The sequence below is a fragment of the Trachemys scripta genome, chromosome 11 (genome assembly GCF_013100865.1).
Source record: "Trachemys scripta elegans isolate TJP31775 chromosome 11, CAS_Tse_1.0, whole genome shotgun sequence".
In the NCBI taxonomy this organism is placed as follows: Eukaryota; Metazoa; Chordata; order Testudines; family Emydidae; genus Trachemys; species Trachemys scripta.
Window position 1 is genome coordinate 38,544,063 of NC_048308.1, and position 13,816 is coordinate 38,557,878.

General features: G+C 41.5%; 1 protein-coding gene and 1 long non-coding RNA gene across 5 annotated transcripts in view; both read left to right on the plus strand.

Moving 5' to 3' along the window:
- The window catches only part of LOC117884860, a 32,016-nt gene extending 20,758 nt beyond the window's left edge, over window positions 1–11,258 (plus strand). Inside the window, exon 2 of the long non-coding RNA XR_004647675.1 lies at window positions 10,814–11,258. This is a non-coding gene — a long non-coding RNA (uncharacterized LOC117884860). The remainder of the gene's footprint in view (window positions 1–10,813) is intronic.
- The window catches only part of RAPGEF4 (Rap guanine nucleotide exchange factor 4), a 213,402-nt gene that overhangs the window by 75,296 nt on the left and 124,290 nt on the right, over window positions 1–13,816 (plus strand). The gene's annotated exons all lie outside the window — the stretch shown is intronic.

Sequence of the window (13,816 nt, forward strand, 5' to 3'; positions counted from 1 at the left end):
CCGCCCCCTTGATTGACTCATTCCCTCTAAGCAAACCACCCTCCCCCCTTAAATCACAGCTTGCTTTTAAAGGAAATAAAGTCACTATCATTTAAAAATCATGTATTCTTTATTAATTGATTATAAACATAGGGAAAGAACCAACAAGGTAACCTGGGTGAGGTTTGGGAAGAGGATAGGAGGGAAGTAAAAGGCCACTGAAAAAATTCAATATAATGACAGCCTTTTGGTTGGGCTGTCCACTGGGGTGGAGTGGGAGGGTGCACGGAGCCTCCCCCCCCCCGCGTTCTTACACGTCTGGGTGAGGAGGATATGAAACATGGTGAGGGAGGAGGGAGGTTATACAGTGGCTGCAGCGGCAGTCTATTATCCTGCTGCCATTCCTGAAGCTCCACCAGACGCCGGAGCATGTCCGTTTGATCACGCAGCAGCCCCAGCGTTGCAGCCTGCCACCTCTCATCTCGAGCGTCCCTCATGACCTCACGTTCACTGGCAACTTTCCTGTATTTAGATACCGTGTCCTTCCACTCATTCAAATGAGCTGTTTCATTGCGGGTGCATTCCATTTTTTCCGAGAACATCTCGTCTCGCGTCCTCTTTCTCCGCCGCCTTATCTGAGATAGCCTTCGGGACGGAGGAGGGAGGCTTGAAAAATGTATAGCTGCTGGAGGGATGAAAAAAAGGAGAGAAGTTTTTAAAATGATACATTTTATAAAACAATGCTTATACTCTTTCATGGTGAACAACACTATTCACGTTACAAAGCACATGTGATTTCAGTACAAGGTCGCATTTTCCATCTTAATATTGAGTGCCTGTGGCTTTGGTGTTAGAGATCACAGACACAGGCCCGGGCAACAGAATTCAGCTTGCATGCAGCCATGGTAAGCCATTGTCTTTCGGCTTCTGCGCTCTCCTTTCCCACATACCAAGCAAAGCCCATTGACTGCTGCGGATTTCCTGTTAACCTTCAGCAGCAGAAAACAAACTAACCCCCCCCCACCATCCAATTCTCTGGGATGATCGCTTTATCCCTCCCCCCCACCGCGTGGCTGGTGTCAGGGAAGATCCCTGCAGAAACCAAACTAACCCCCCGCCCCTCCCCCTCCAGCCATGAATTATCTGGGATGATCGCTGTACCCCTCCCCCCACCATGTGGCTGGTATCAGGGAAGATCCCTGCTAGCCAAAGGCGAAAAGCTCAGCGCCAATTCTCCCCCGCACCCCCACCGCGCTTGGCTAACTGCAGGGAAGGATTTCTTTTCAGCCACAGGCAAATAGCCCAATAGGAACGGCCACCTCTGTCCCCTTAATTAAATTCCCTTATTTCAACCAGGTTACCATGAGCGATATCACTCTCCTGAGGATTACACAGCGAGATAAAGAACGGATGTTGCTTGAATGCCAGCAAACACCGGGACCATACGCTGCCAGGCTTTGTCATGCAATGATACCAGATTACTTGCTACTAGCATGGTGTGGTCAAGTGTCCTACCATGGAGGACGGAATAAGGCTGCACTGCCCAGAAACCTTCTGCAAAGGCTTTTGGAGTACCTCCAGGAGAGCTTCATGGAGATGTCCCTGGAGGATTTCCGCTCCAGCCCAGACATGTTAATAGACTTTTCCAGTAGCTGTACTGGCTGCGAATGCATCCCAAGTCCTCAGGGCAAATTAATCATTAAAAAACCCTTGCTTTTAAACCATGTTTTATTTTTTAAAAGGTAAACTCACCTGAGGTCCCTTCCATGGGGTCATGGTCTTGGGTACTGGCTTGGGAGGGTACTTCAGTCAGGCTGAGAAAAAGATCCTGGCTGTTGGGGAGAACGGAGTGCTGGGTGCTCTCCGCAAGCTCGTCCTCCTCCTCCTCCTCTTCCCCATCCGCAGAATCCTCAGGTGTGGCTGATGAGATTACCCCTGCCTCGGAATCCACGGTCAGAGGTGGGGTAGTGGTGGCAGCCCCCCCTAGAATTGCATGCAGCGCAGCGTAGAAGCGGCATGTCTGCGGCTCTGACCCGGAGTGACCGTTTGCCTTCTTTTGTTTTCTGTTAGGCTTGTCTGAGCTCCTTGACTTTCACGCGGCACTGCTCTGAGTCCCTATTGTGGCCTCTCTCCATCATGCCCTTGGAGATTTTTTCAAAAGTTTTGGCATTTCGTCTTTTCGAACGAAGTTCTGCTAGCACTGAATCCTCTCCCCATATAGCGATCAGATCCAGTACCTCCCGTACGGTCCATGCTGGTGCTCTTTTTCGATTATCGGCCTGCATGGTTATCTGTGTTGATGAGCTCTCTGTGGTCACCTATGCTCTCCTGTGCTGCGCAAACAGGAAATTAAATTCAAATGTTCACGGGGCTTTTCCTGTCTACCTGGCCAGTGCATCCGAGTTCAGATTGCTGTCCAGAGCGGTCACAATGGTGCACTGTGCGATAGCTCCCGGAGGCCAATACCATCGCATTGCAGCCACACTAACCCTAATTCGAAATGACAATATCGATTTTGGTGCTACTCCACTCGTTGGGGAGGAGTACAGAAATCGATTTTAAGAGCCCTTTGGCTTCGTTGTGTGGACGGGTGCAGGGTTAATTCGATTTAACGCTGCTAAATTTGAATTAAACTCATAGTGTAGACCAGGCCTAAGAAACTAAAATAAACAGTACTGTTACTGGTAAGGTTTCTGATTTTACAGTTTTACTTGGCTTTTATTTACTGTTATTCCTATAGTACTCATCTCCTCATAGTATCATAACATGTTATAGATCTGTGAGTCTCAGAACCCAGTTGTGCATACCTTGCCGACCCAAAATTCCCCTTTATTTCAAAGGGAGTTGTGGCTATGTAAGGCCTGGTCCACACTAACCCCCCACTTCAAACTAAGATACGCAACTTCAGCTACGTTATTCACGTAGCTGAAGTCGAAGTACCTTAGTTCGAACTTACTGCGGGTCCAGACGTGGCAGGCAGTCTCCCCCGTCGACTCTGCGTACTCCTCTCGCGGAGCAGGAGTACCGGCGTCGACGGCAAGCACTTCCGGGATCGATTTATCACATCTAGACAAGACGTGATAAATCGATCCCAGAAGATCGACTGCTTACCGCCGGACCCGGAGGTAAGTATAGACCTACCCTAAGGCATGCTGAATCATGAAGGTTGTAGTAGCATCCTCCATTCAGTCCAGAGTTAGGGTTAGAAAAGAGAACTTTAACATTTTTTTGGGGAAACATGACTTTGTTTTGAAGTGACCTGTTTGGACCTATAATATCAGTGTACAGTATATGAGTATACTGCACTACTTTTAGAGGAGAGTCAGAAAACACTGCAATATTCCCCTTTTGCAGACACAACAGTAGTATAATCAATCCTGGTTTACATTGATGGAACAGGGTTCTGTTAGTAAAGTAAAGCAATCCTACTTTCTGTGACCTGCATTCACTTAAACTTTGGGAGATTATGCTGGCTTTTAAAACGTACCGCAACAATTAAAAGCTTTATCTTCTCTTTTTAGTTCTGTAATCAGCCACAATGTGTTTAGATTTCTGCCAGGATTATTATTTTTAATGGGTCAGCAATTCTGCATTCTCCAAAGTGGAATACAGCTGCTTTCACAATGAGATTTTTAAATAAATGTTTGCCACTGTGGGTTTTCTACAAAGCTTCATAAAATAAGTGGACTTCAGTTAGAGCCACTAACTAACAATGTACTGCTTTGCACATTGAGAAAGCTGGTATTCAATTGCTTTCCCACCAGATTTCAGGGATTTTATTTTCTAACCCAAGAGACTGGAGTTTACTGACTTTTTTTTTTAAATAAGATGCCTGTCTGTGGGCCAGTTTTGACCTTGGAATGAGTGTGTGCACTCCCATTAGTGAATGAGAGGCACATCCTCTTCCTTCAAAGCTGAACTCTGGCCCATGTATTTATTTATTATGCTGAGTGTTTGAGTGTAAACAGTGGCTATTTCGCTAGACGCACACATGGCTTTTATTTCTGTTTTCTGTTTTCTCAATACTTGAATATTATCTAAATATAGTTTTGCGTACAGTGTAGAAAAGAGAGAAAACGTGGTAATGGACATTTATTGCAGTTTCAGAGCAGCAGGTGACTTATTGATGTAGCTTTTGCATATAAAATTTGCTTATATCTGTGCTATTCATCCAAACAGTCTACAGAACATTCCTGCTCCCACTGAGCTTAATGGAAATGCTGGCATTGACTATAGTGGAATCAAGAGGGCCCAGAATCTTAAAGGAGCACATGTCCCACACCAATAGATCCTGTGACCAAAGGGCTTTATAGTGAAAAATGTATAATAATAATCGAAGTTCAGACTATAATTGTGAAGCATGTTTTGGTTACACAGCATTTCTTACACATTTCTGTCTACAAAAAAATCAACAGTTTCATTTTAAAATTGAATCCATGAAGGTCTAACCTGTACCATTTTAGGCTCTTGAGGGGGCCTTGCATTGGAGGTCCCTCCTGCACAAATGGAGTGTTTGCACTGCTACTCTGTTTGAGGGGCACAGCATGTTCCCATCATGCAGCCAATCAACTCTGCTAGCCAGCAAGGGGGGGTGCAGAAGCATGGTTTTGTCTACTTTCTCCCTCTCCCTGCCTCTTTTGGGCAGTGGGCCTGATGGACTAGTTGGGGAGCAGTCCCTGTTCTTAGGGGAGTCAGGGGCTGCAATACTTTCCAGCCCTTGTATGTACAAGGTGTGGGGAAGTCTCCTTACTCCTTCTTTTCTCCCCTTCTCCTCCATGCACACACAAAAGAGGAAGGCAGAATCCAGGCCATAATGACTATCATTTATTAGGTTTCAGAGTAGCAGCCGTGTTAGTCTGTATCCGCAAAAAGAAGAACAGGAGTACTTGTGGCACCTTAGAGACTAACAAAGAAGTGGGCTGTAGTCCACGAAAGCTTATGCTCTAATAAATTTGTTAGTCTCTAAGGTGCCACAAGTACTCCTGTTCTTCTTTTTATCATTTATTATTGATGCAGCAGTAGTCTCTTGGGGCACTAGCCAAGGATGAGGACCCGATTGGGCTAGGAAACATATGGACACGCAGAAGATACAGACAGTCCCTGACCCCAGATACTCAGTCTAGATTATGACAAGGTGGGGCAGGAAGGAAGTAGGACAAAGCAACAATAAAGCATGTAAGTTATTGTTCATTGAGCAGGGGCTGGGACTCACTGTCTGCCTCACCATTGTCCCTTTCCCCTGTTGGTCTGTGATATAATCTCGAATTTGTTAACCTTCAGGGCATGTGGCAAGGCCCATCTATTACTGGGGATGGGTGTTGGGTAGGGCTGGATAGTGGCGCTGGAACTCAAGTGGGGATTCTGTGAGGAAGTTAACTCAGTTTTGTTATCTGTATGTTGTCAGTGGGTGTTGATTTAAGCTGGGGTACTTGGTGGGTCAGTTTGTTTATTAGTGTATTTTAAAAGATTGTTGAGAGGACCCAGAGCACTAGATCCGTACGCCGTTATAGTAGAATTGCAAAAATCCAAATAAATATCTAAAGTAGGGTGACCAGACAGCAAATGTGAAAAATCGGGACGGGGGTGAGGGGTAATAGGCGCCTATATAAGAAAAAGACCCAAAAATCGGGACTGTCCCTATAAAATCGAGACATCTGGTCACCCTAATCTCAAGAATGAGAGAGGGAAAACTACAGTAGAAAGAAGAGGAGAGTTCAACATAAGTGTCTGTGCTGGGGATCAATACTGACTTGGAATTTGGAATATGCAATGTGTGTCAGAGCTTTACGCTGCTGCAAGAGAATGCAGTGTGGCACTGGGTACTGAATTTGAATAATGGCCCACTTAAATTCCCCATTGAGGACCACAGGTGCTGTGCTGTCAAAAGTTCTTTATTTGCCATAGCAGCAAAACTACCAGATGACCAGTGCTCAGTTTACATGCATTATCTGTATGTGCTTTTTGTTGTGTTAGTGCTCGTAGGTGAAACTCTTAGGAGAAGTTTCAGAGTAGCAGCCGTGTTAGTCTGTATCCGCAAAAAGAACAGGAGTACTTGTGGCACCTTAGAGACTAACAAATTTATTAGAGCATAAGCTTTCGTGGGCAACAGCCCACTTCTTCGGAAGTGGAGCAGAAGGTCCTTCACTGTAGAAGCCCAAGTTTGAGGATTTTTTCAGATCTCCACACAACCACCTTGCCTCCTTTTGTAAAAAAAACCTTGTGTTAGCAAGGGCTGATGAATAGCCTGGCATCATTCTCCCTGGATAGGCAACGATGGAGGGAGCAGGAGGAGGAAGATGCAGAGAGAAAGTGGGTGGGGCTTGAAGAAGACAAGGGGAAATATCACTTCTCAGTAACAGTGGCAAAATTCAGGGAGTGGTGAACTTTAATGGACAGTTCTCTTGCATTTCTTGTTTGGTGCTTAGCTACTTTGGTGACAGGTACATTAGCAATACCAGCGAGAGAGAGAATGAGAACCCTGTAATACCAGTACAGGGATACTGAGGCATTAATGTAACTATGCTGAACTGTATCAGTGTTACAGTAGAAATCTGGGAACAGTTTGAAATCCTAAGGCTCTTTCTTTTAAAGGCTCATGTTTTTTGTCATAAGCTATAAAGTCTCTAATAATCAAAACAAGAAAGATTCAGATGTTTTAAGTGCCAGAATTTTTTATCCAGCATGGGGACTTGAGAAATGCCTAGGGGGCAACCCTACTCAGAGTAGAGTTGGCTATTTTATTGTCAGAGGTTACGTTTCTCATTTTGCTCTGCTTGCCAGAAATTCTTTAAAGATCTAGTAAATTGGAAACTCTGTCATTTGAGCATTTCTCTGTTTCTGATGGGAAGGAAGTTAGCCATCCTAGTAACATCACCATCCTAACAACAGCAGCAGCAGCAACCACCACCTGCAGACAGTGCAATTTAGGGAAAACTGATAATTGCACACAAATGCATGTCTTCCCTAGGCCATGATAAGCAGAAGGAGAATTGCCAACTCCATTTTACACTGGAATGTTACTTCATTCCAGACCCATGTCTGTAATATTAATAGTTGGTGGACAATTCAGAATTAGCTAGCTGTTATATATTTATTTTATGTTTTTACTGCTTTTTGGTGCATTATGCATATACAGTTGATTGTTATGATCAGTATAAAAACCCTAAGTCTGCTCATTAATTGATGAAACTACCTCTGAGAAGGTGCTGTCAAATCTGGGTTAGATTATTCAAATATTCAGCTACAGGTGGCCAGATTCTGTCCTTATTTATGCAAATATATATGCACAACTCCCATGGTCTTTAGTGGAAGTTGTACTTCGATTGTAAGTTCTTGGGGGCTGTTCTGTGTTTGTACAGTGAGGTCTTGGTCCATGACCAGGCACTATGATGATACAAATAATAAATAATGTGTGCATATCTGAGTGCAGAATTTGGCCCAGTATGTTTTTGACTTATCAAACAATCTGGACTTGTCTTACACACTTACCACTGCTCTAATACAGATAAGACTGAGCACACTTCTTTGTACATTATGAAAGCAGTATTTTAAATTGATGAATTCTTTATTCCATATACAGAGTATGCTGTAATAATGAGCTTTTGAATATAAACATGGAGTTCAGCTTTCGGGGCGGGGGGGAAATAGTATGCATTGCCCAGTACTCAAAGAGATCTCTTTTTAGTTCCTGTTGTTGCTGGCTATTTCGAGAATTACTGCTGTGGTGAATGGCATCATTCCAGATTGCATCTTAGTCAGATGGATTATTCTTCAGAGTAGTAGTTTCCTGGCGAAAGGCACACCCAGAGGGCAGGATCTGAAGGTGGTTTTTTTTTTTTTTTGCAATTTCAAGAGACTCAGATCTGGATAACAGCCAATATTTTATAAAAATTTCATTGACAAAAGTCTGTAATGCACATGCAATCTACTCCAAAAGAAGTCTGGTGAAAACTAACACTAAGTATTATAGGTGGAGAGTAGAGCTGTGAGAATAACTGATTTTTTGTTTCACTGACAGTTCTGAAAAAAATGAAAAAAAAATCAGTTTTGGATCAATATTTTAGAAACTTTGGATAAATGAATAATTTAATATTCATTAGAAAAGGGACTGGAACATATTCCCACTGTTCCACTTTGTATAAATTAAATATTACTTTAATTAATAATTGAAAGCAAAATGAGAAACGATTATGCTAAGGATCAAAATAGTTAACATATATATATTTCAAATTAAGGTCCAGATCTTGCAGATAATACAGTTATTGTGCTACAATAAATATTTTATTGTGAAGCATTGAGATAAATATTATGACCACTTTCAAAAGTGCTGAGCAGTTAACAGATTCCATAGATGTGAAGATAGCTTCAGTAATGGCGTTTCAAAGTATTTTGAAACAATCTGGCTGAACTTAAGGTGAACCATTTAGTTTCAGGAAGAGCAGACACAGTGGAAGAATAACAGAAAGTTATCAATGAAATATAAGTTTCCTCACAGAGGGAGTGCTCAAAGGTACAGACCTGCATTATTTTCCAACATGGGAGCATTTGTTTCCAACTGAACATACTCCTCTAGGATAGCAATACTGTTTTCTACACAAATATTCTATTTCCAACTCACTGGATTTTTATTCACACAAATATATAAATAAATCTGTGCAGAAAGTTTTATTTTTTTAATTTTAAATAACGATTCAAAGGAGACTATGGGATCTCCTGGGATTAATGAGTGGCTGGGAGGAGTTGATAGCCTGAGGCACAACCACTGACCCTTAATTCCAGCCAGTCATTAATCCCTATGTAAGGCCCTAGGCTGAGGTCATTGTTGCTATTATATGATGGAAATGAAAAAAAAAAATCATAGATGTGTGGATTTTGATGGATAATATTCTTATGATGATTACATACATTTCTAAATTCTCCATCACCCTAGTGTCTGATATATTTTCTGTTGATATGCTGAGTGCCGTTCTAGAGAGGTAATGCCATGTATGTTACTCATTCAGGAGGCTTGAATGGCTCTTCTATTCTAGGCTTTAAACACAAACCGTGCAAAACATTCCAACCCATTTGAAAGATGTCTGATGTAGTGACTCTTGTGAAAAAAGCAATTTGATGTTGGTAGCCTATAAAGATAATTTAGATACATATTTTCAAAACAGTATCCAGGGAAAACAGAGAAATTGGACCTATGGTTCATCTGCTGTGTATTTGACGTGAAAGATACTTACGATGTGTGCAATTTCAACTGAATTTATTTTATAAAAACTAAAATGAACCTGACATTTTGAATAACATATTCATATCGAAACATGAATAGTGATAGCAGATTTGGCTAATTATTAAGTAGTATTTGAAACCAAAGACTGCCCATGCACAGTACTTTCATGAAGCCATAATGCACATGATAACATACCCTGGTCTCATATAACGGTGGGAAGAGGCACCATCTCGATTCTCACCCTTCAGACCATTTGAACAGGCATGACAGTTAGCCACCTCAGGGGTTAGCTTTCAAACTGCAACTGAAGAAAAGGTTTGCAGAAAGCCAGAGACTGAAAACTCTGGCTTAAATTGTACTCTAACATTTCTCAAAAAGATGGTTAATAATATTGTCTTTGTATAGCACCTTTCATTATAAAGGATCCCAAAGCACTGACATCCCTACTGGGTAGTGGTGGGATGATGGACCAGTTGATGTTTGTACAGCACACTGAAAATGCAGAAAGTGCTAACTATTGTTGCTATTATACCTTGGGTTATATTATTATGTATCTACCACTGAAATGAGATATGGCCACTGTTTAAGAGCACACAATAATACTACATAAAAATTTAGGCTGGGAAGTGAAGAATACTGTATCCAGCTGAAACTACAGCAGAATTAGCCAAGTTTATATTTCTCTAAGACATGGTAAACTAGTCTAAAAAGAACAAAAAGGAGTTGGGGTGGGGATAGCCATAGTATCTCTAATTACCACTGGTTCTCAAGACATAAATCATACATGCCAACTGAAAAAGTCATCCCCAACACTACAGCAACCCCTAAAACCATGATGAGGTGGTTTCAGTACTGATGCAGAAGGAAGGATGTTATCCATAAATTACACTTCCTACAATGCTCTAAGCATTCAACGTTGACTCCTCTGGACCATGTTTAGCTTACAAGTTCCAAGTGGCTCACAGCACAGGGTCCTATAGCTGCAAGTTTAAGAACAAATCTCAGACAAATGTTTAGATCCTACAATGATAGAAGAGAAGTCTTGGGTAGACTGATCTTGGTGTCAGTCAAACAAATAAATTACAACCTCACACCTCAGAAAAGATTTTCACAGGAGCACTCCCTTCCCTAGTATTTAAAAATTCTTGAGAGTATGAAAAGGACAAGTTAGTTCGTTCATCTCTTTTTCCTCTATAGATGTAACTCCCATTGACATTAGTGATAGTTTTATTTAGGCATAGGGAGAGAAGCATAGATGGATGGTGAACAGTCGGGTGTGTTGGAGCCTAGCTCCAAGGCTCATTATTATGATAGAGTTTGAGTATCTCATACAAAAGCAAGCCTGAGGTACCATGCACAAGCAGTCCATGTAAGAGTGACTGGGAACCACTGCTTTAGAGCAACCAAAGGATGCATGAGACCCATCATTTCATGTTCTGTGTTCCATGGAGGGACTAGGGATCTGTATATTGTTTCTAAAGCAGCATGATACTTAAATATGATTGTTAATTTACTATTATTCTAATGTATCTGACTTGAGTTTCCTTTTTCTTTTAAAGGATTTTTTTCCAAACATATTTTTTAAAATTTCCTTCCTGATGTCTGTCTTTTTTCCAGATTCCAAAATTAGAACAAGTCACATTTCCTCATGGAACTTCTGGTGCCAGGAGACATTGAGTTTTTGCAGCCCCTAGTCTGAAGGTGCCTGCGCCGGCGGATGACCTGCGCTGTCACACATGCTAGCTGTCCCTAAATTTGACAATGGCAAACTTTAAAAAGTTAATGCATGTCCCTTTGCCCCCTCATCTCACCCCCCATCCCCGGAAGAATCGTTGTCTGTACATTTTGAGTCTTGCTGAATCTTCTTTAAGAACCTATTTAATCTATTATTTGCTTGCTATTTATACTTTTAAGATGTTAACTGTTAAATCAAGCAAAGTTTTGTTTTGTTTATTTAAGAATGGGCTTGTCAAAGTGATAATATCTTCCTTGAAGCCTAAGGGTCAGTGTTTGATTAAAAGGGTCAGTGTTTGATTAAAAATGACAGCAGTGTTAAAATTGGTGCCCTGTGTCTGCCTCTTTATAAATGACTGACTAGTGAACTTGTGGATGGGCTAGTTTTTAACTGGTGGATTGTTTTATCATTGTTTTGGTGGGTTGATGGAGGGGGAATGGGGAACCATTTTATTAATAAATTCATTATTATCTTTGACATAATGTCAAGATTAACAAGATGCAGTTTGGGGGGAAATAAACTAAAGATACACATTAAATGTGTGGTTTTAAAATTTCTTTCCAGTAATGGGAAAAACTCAGACCAACATCAAAAGAGGATGCTGGGTTTGTGGTGAGCTTAGTCATGAGTGTATGTACAATATGAACATGCAGTTGTCACACCATTCCTCTGCTCTATCTGCCCCTTTCTTTCTGAACCCCTGTGTCCTGAAACTGATGGAAATCTGATCTTGAAAGAGCCCAGAGACTTAAATTCTTGTCCATTTCAATACTTGTATGGCTCACAAGGACAGAGTGGTGCTTACACACAGTGATTTGCTCTATAGAAAGCGCTAAAATAGAGCAGGCAGAGGAAATGGTTGCTAGATTTGTTGTCTTACAGTGCAACTGGGACTTTAACTCTGTTGCAGCCCACTTTAGGGGCTGATCGTGGTGTGGAATTTAACTGTTGGGCCAGTCTAGAAACAAAAGTATAACTGGAATCTATTCACCTCTCCATTTTTGTAACTCCCAATAGCATGAATGGTTTTGAATTTATGTAAAATACATATGTCAAGAGGAGAATATCTCCTTTTCATGTGTGCCTGGGCCCAATTTTATAATCATTGTTCACATGAGAGGGATTCCTTTCAGGAGTAAGAGTTCCATAATTGGGCCCTGTGGTTGTGTGTGTGGCAAAGAATGCTGGGTTTGTCAACCTTGAATGTGTCATTTGAAACATTTTGTTTTCTGAATATATTTCTGCTGTTGAGTTGATACAGAGCGATGTAGACTACTACGAAATAGAAGACTTAAAACTAAAGGACAGCTGCCAATTCCTAGGTGCTCTTGATCCAGAATCTGAGCACTTCTTGGAAGTGACATATTCAGTCTCTGGGAAGAAAGGAGGCAACATACAGTACCTAAACACTCCTCATGAGAAGGCCATGGAACGGTAGTGCCAGCCAGAGTCTGAGGCACTTGTGTGCTCTGTAAGGTGGAAGAAAGCCAGTTGGTCTTGGCAGTCCGTGTTCATGTGTGTACAAATTGGTGAAAATTAGATGTTGTGGGACAATTCAAAGAGATGGGAGAGTCAACTATTTCCTTAGCTTTTCTTTCAGTGGCAAGGGGCCTCTATTTTAATAGAAGGAAAGACCATTCAATCAAATTATTATATTAAGCAATAATCACATACTCCATGTTGTGGCACTGGAAATACCTTTTCCTTTCCTGGCTGCTAGTTATCAGATTGTTTCATTGAATGATATGAATGTTCAGTGAGAGATTCTAAAATGTTACACGTATTGCCAAAGAAGCCTGCACTCCAAGAGCTAGGTAATGGAGAGCTGTTTTAATTTCCCAATGGGTATTTTTTCACTGAAAGAATTTTTATGGGTCTGTTGTTAGATATAAGTTGTAAAAACCATGTGCTATCATGGAATCTGCTGCCAGGGACTCTGTTTTTATTAATTTTATAATCTGTGTATTACTTTCATTTATTATTTATGCAGAACCATAGCTGGGCCAAATTCAGAGGTAATGTGTAAGGGCACTGCAATGGAGGCAAGCTGGTATAATGTATACCATCCGGTGGTCCTTCTGCATGTAAGTTACACAAATTGAGACTGATAGACCCACTTACAATGTTGCACTTCATCACAGAATTTGGTCAAATTCTTTGCTGCAAATAGATTGTAGCCTAAATTTAGAAATTATATGCTGAGGGAAGGTAAGAAACTTTTCAGGGGAGAGGAAGTGATTGCCAGGGTTATGGGATCCTGTAGCAGCTTCAGTTCTTAATGTGTGTGTTCTTGAAGAGTAAGGGAGGTTTGTTTCTCTTTAAGCTATTTCTCAGAGAAAGGCTAGAGTTTGGAAATGTTGCTGAAGAAGGCCCTATTCTGTGATGGGGGATAGGTATTTTTAAAAATTTATTTAAGTGATATTATTCATGGTACAGGATAGGACATGGTACAGAACTTCTATTGCCAGACTTACATGATGTTATTCAGTACTGCTCTGATGACCTTGTCCAGTTAACGCTGCGTTATGAAAAGTCCATATGTTTGTTCCAGGAGCAGTCAATCCCCTAGTACTCCCTGATCCTAGCAATCAGCTTTTGATATTCTCACAGCTTATGACCTGTGACCTTCTCGCAGAGTGACATTGGACAGCCAGGAATGAGTTTTCCAGCAACCCATCAAGGTTTGTCTGAAACTCACCTCAGGATTGGCATTGTGAATCGCAGCAACCCTTTTTCAGCAGACTCAGCTTGACTTTAAGATAGGTAACAAAATCCCAAATCAGGCCAGTTGGGCTTCATTATTGAAGACTTGCACAGTTCTATGGTAGTTTTTGATTCTCCTGGAAATCTCAAGGGTTTCACCTATGGTCCTTGGATGGCAGCAG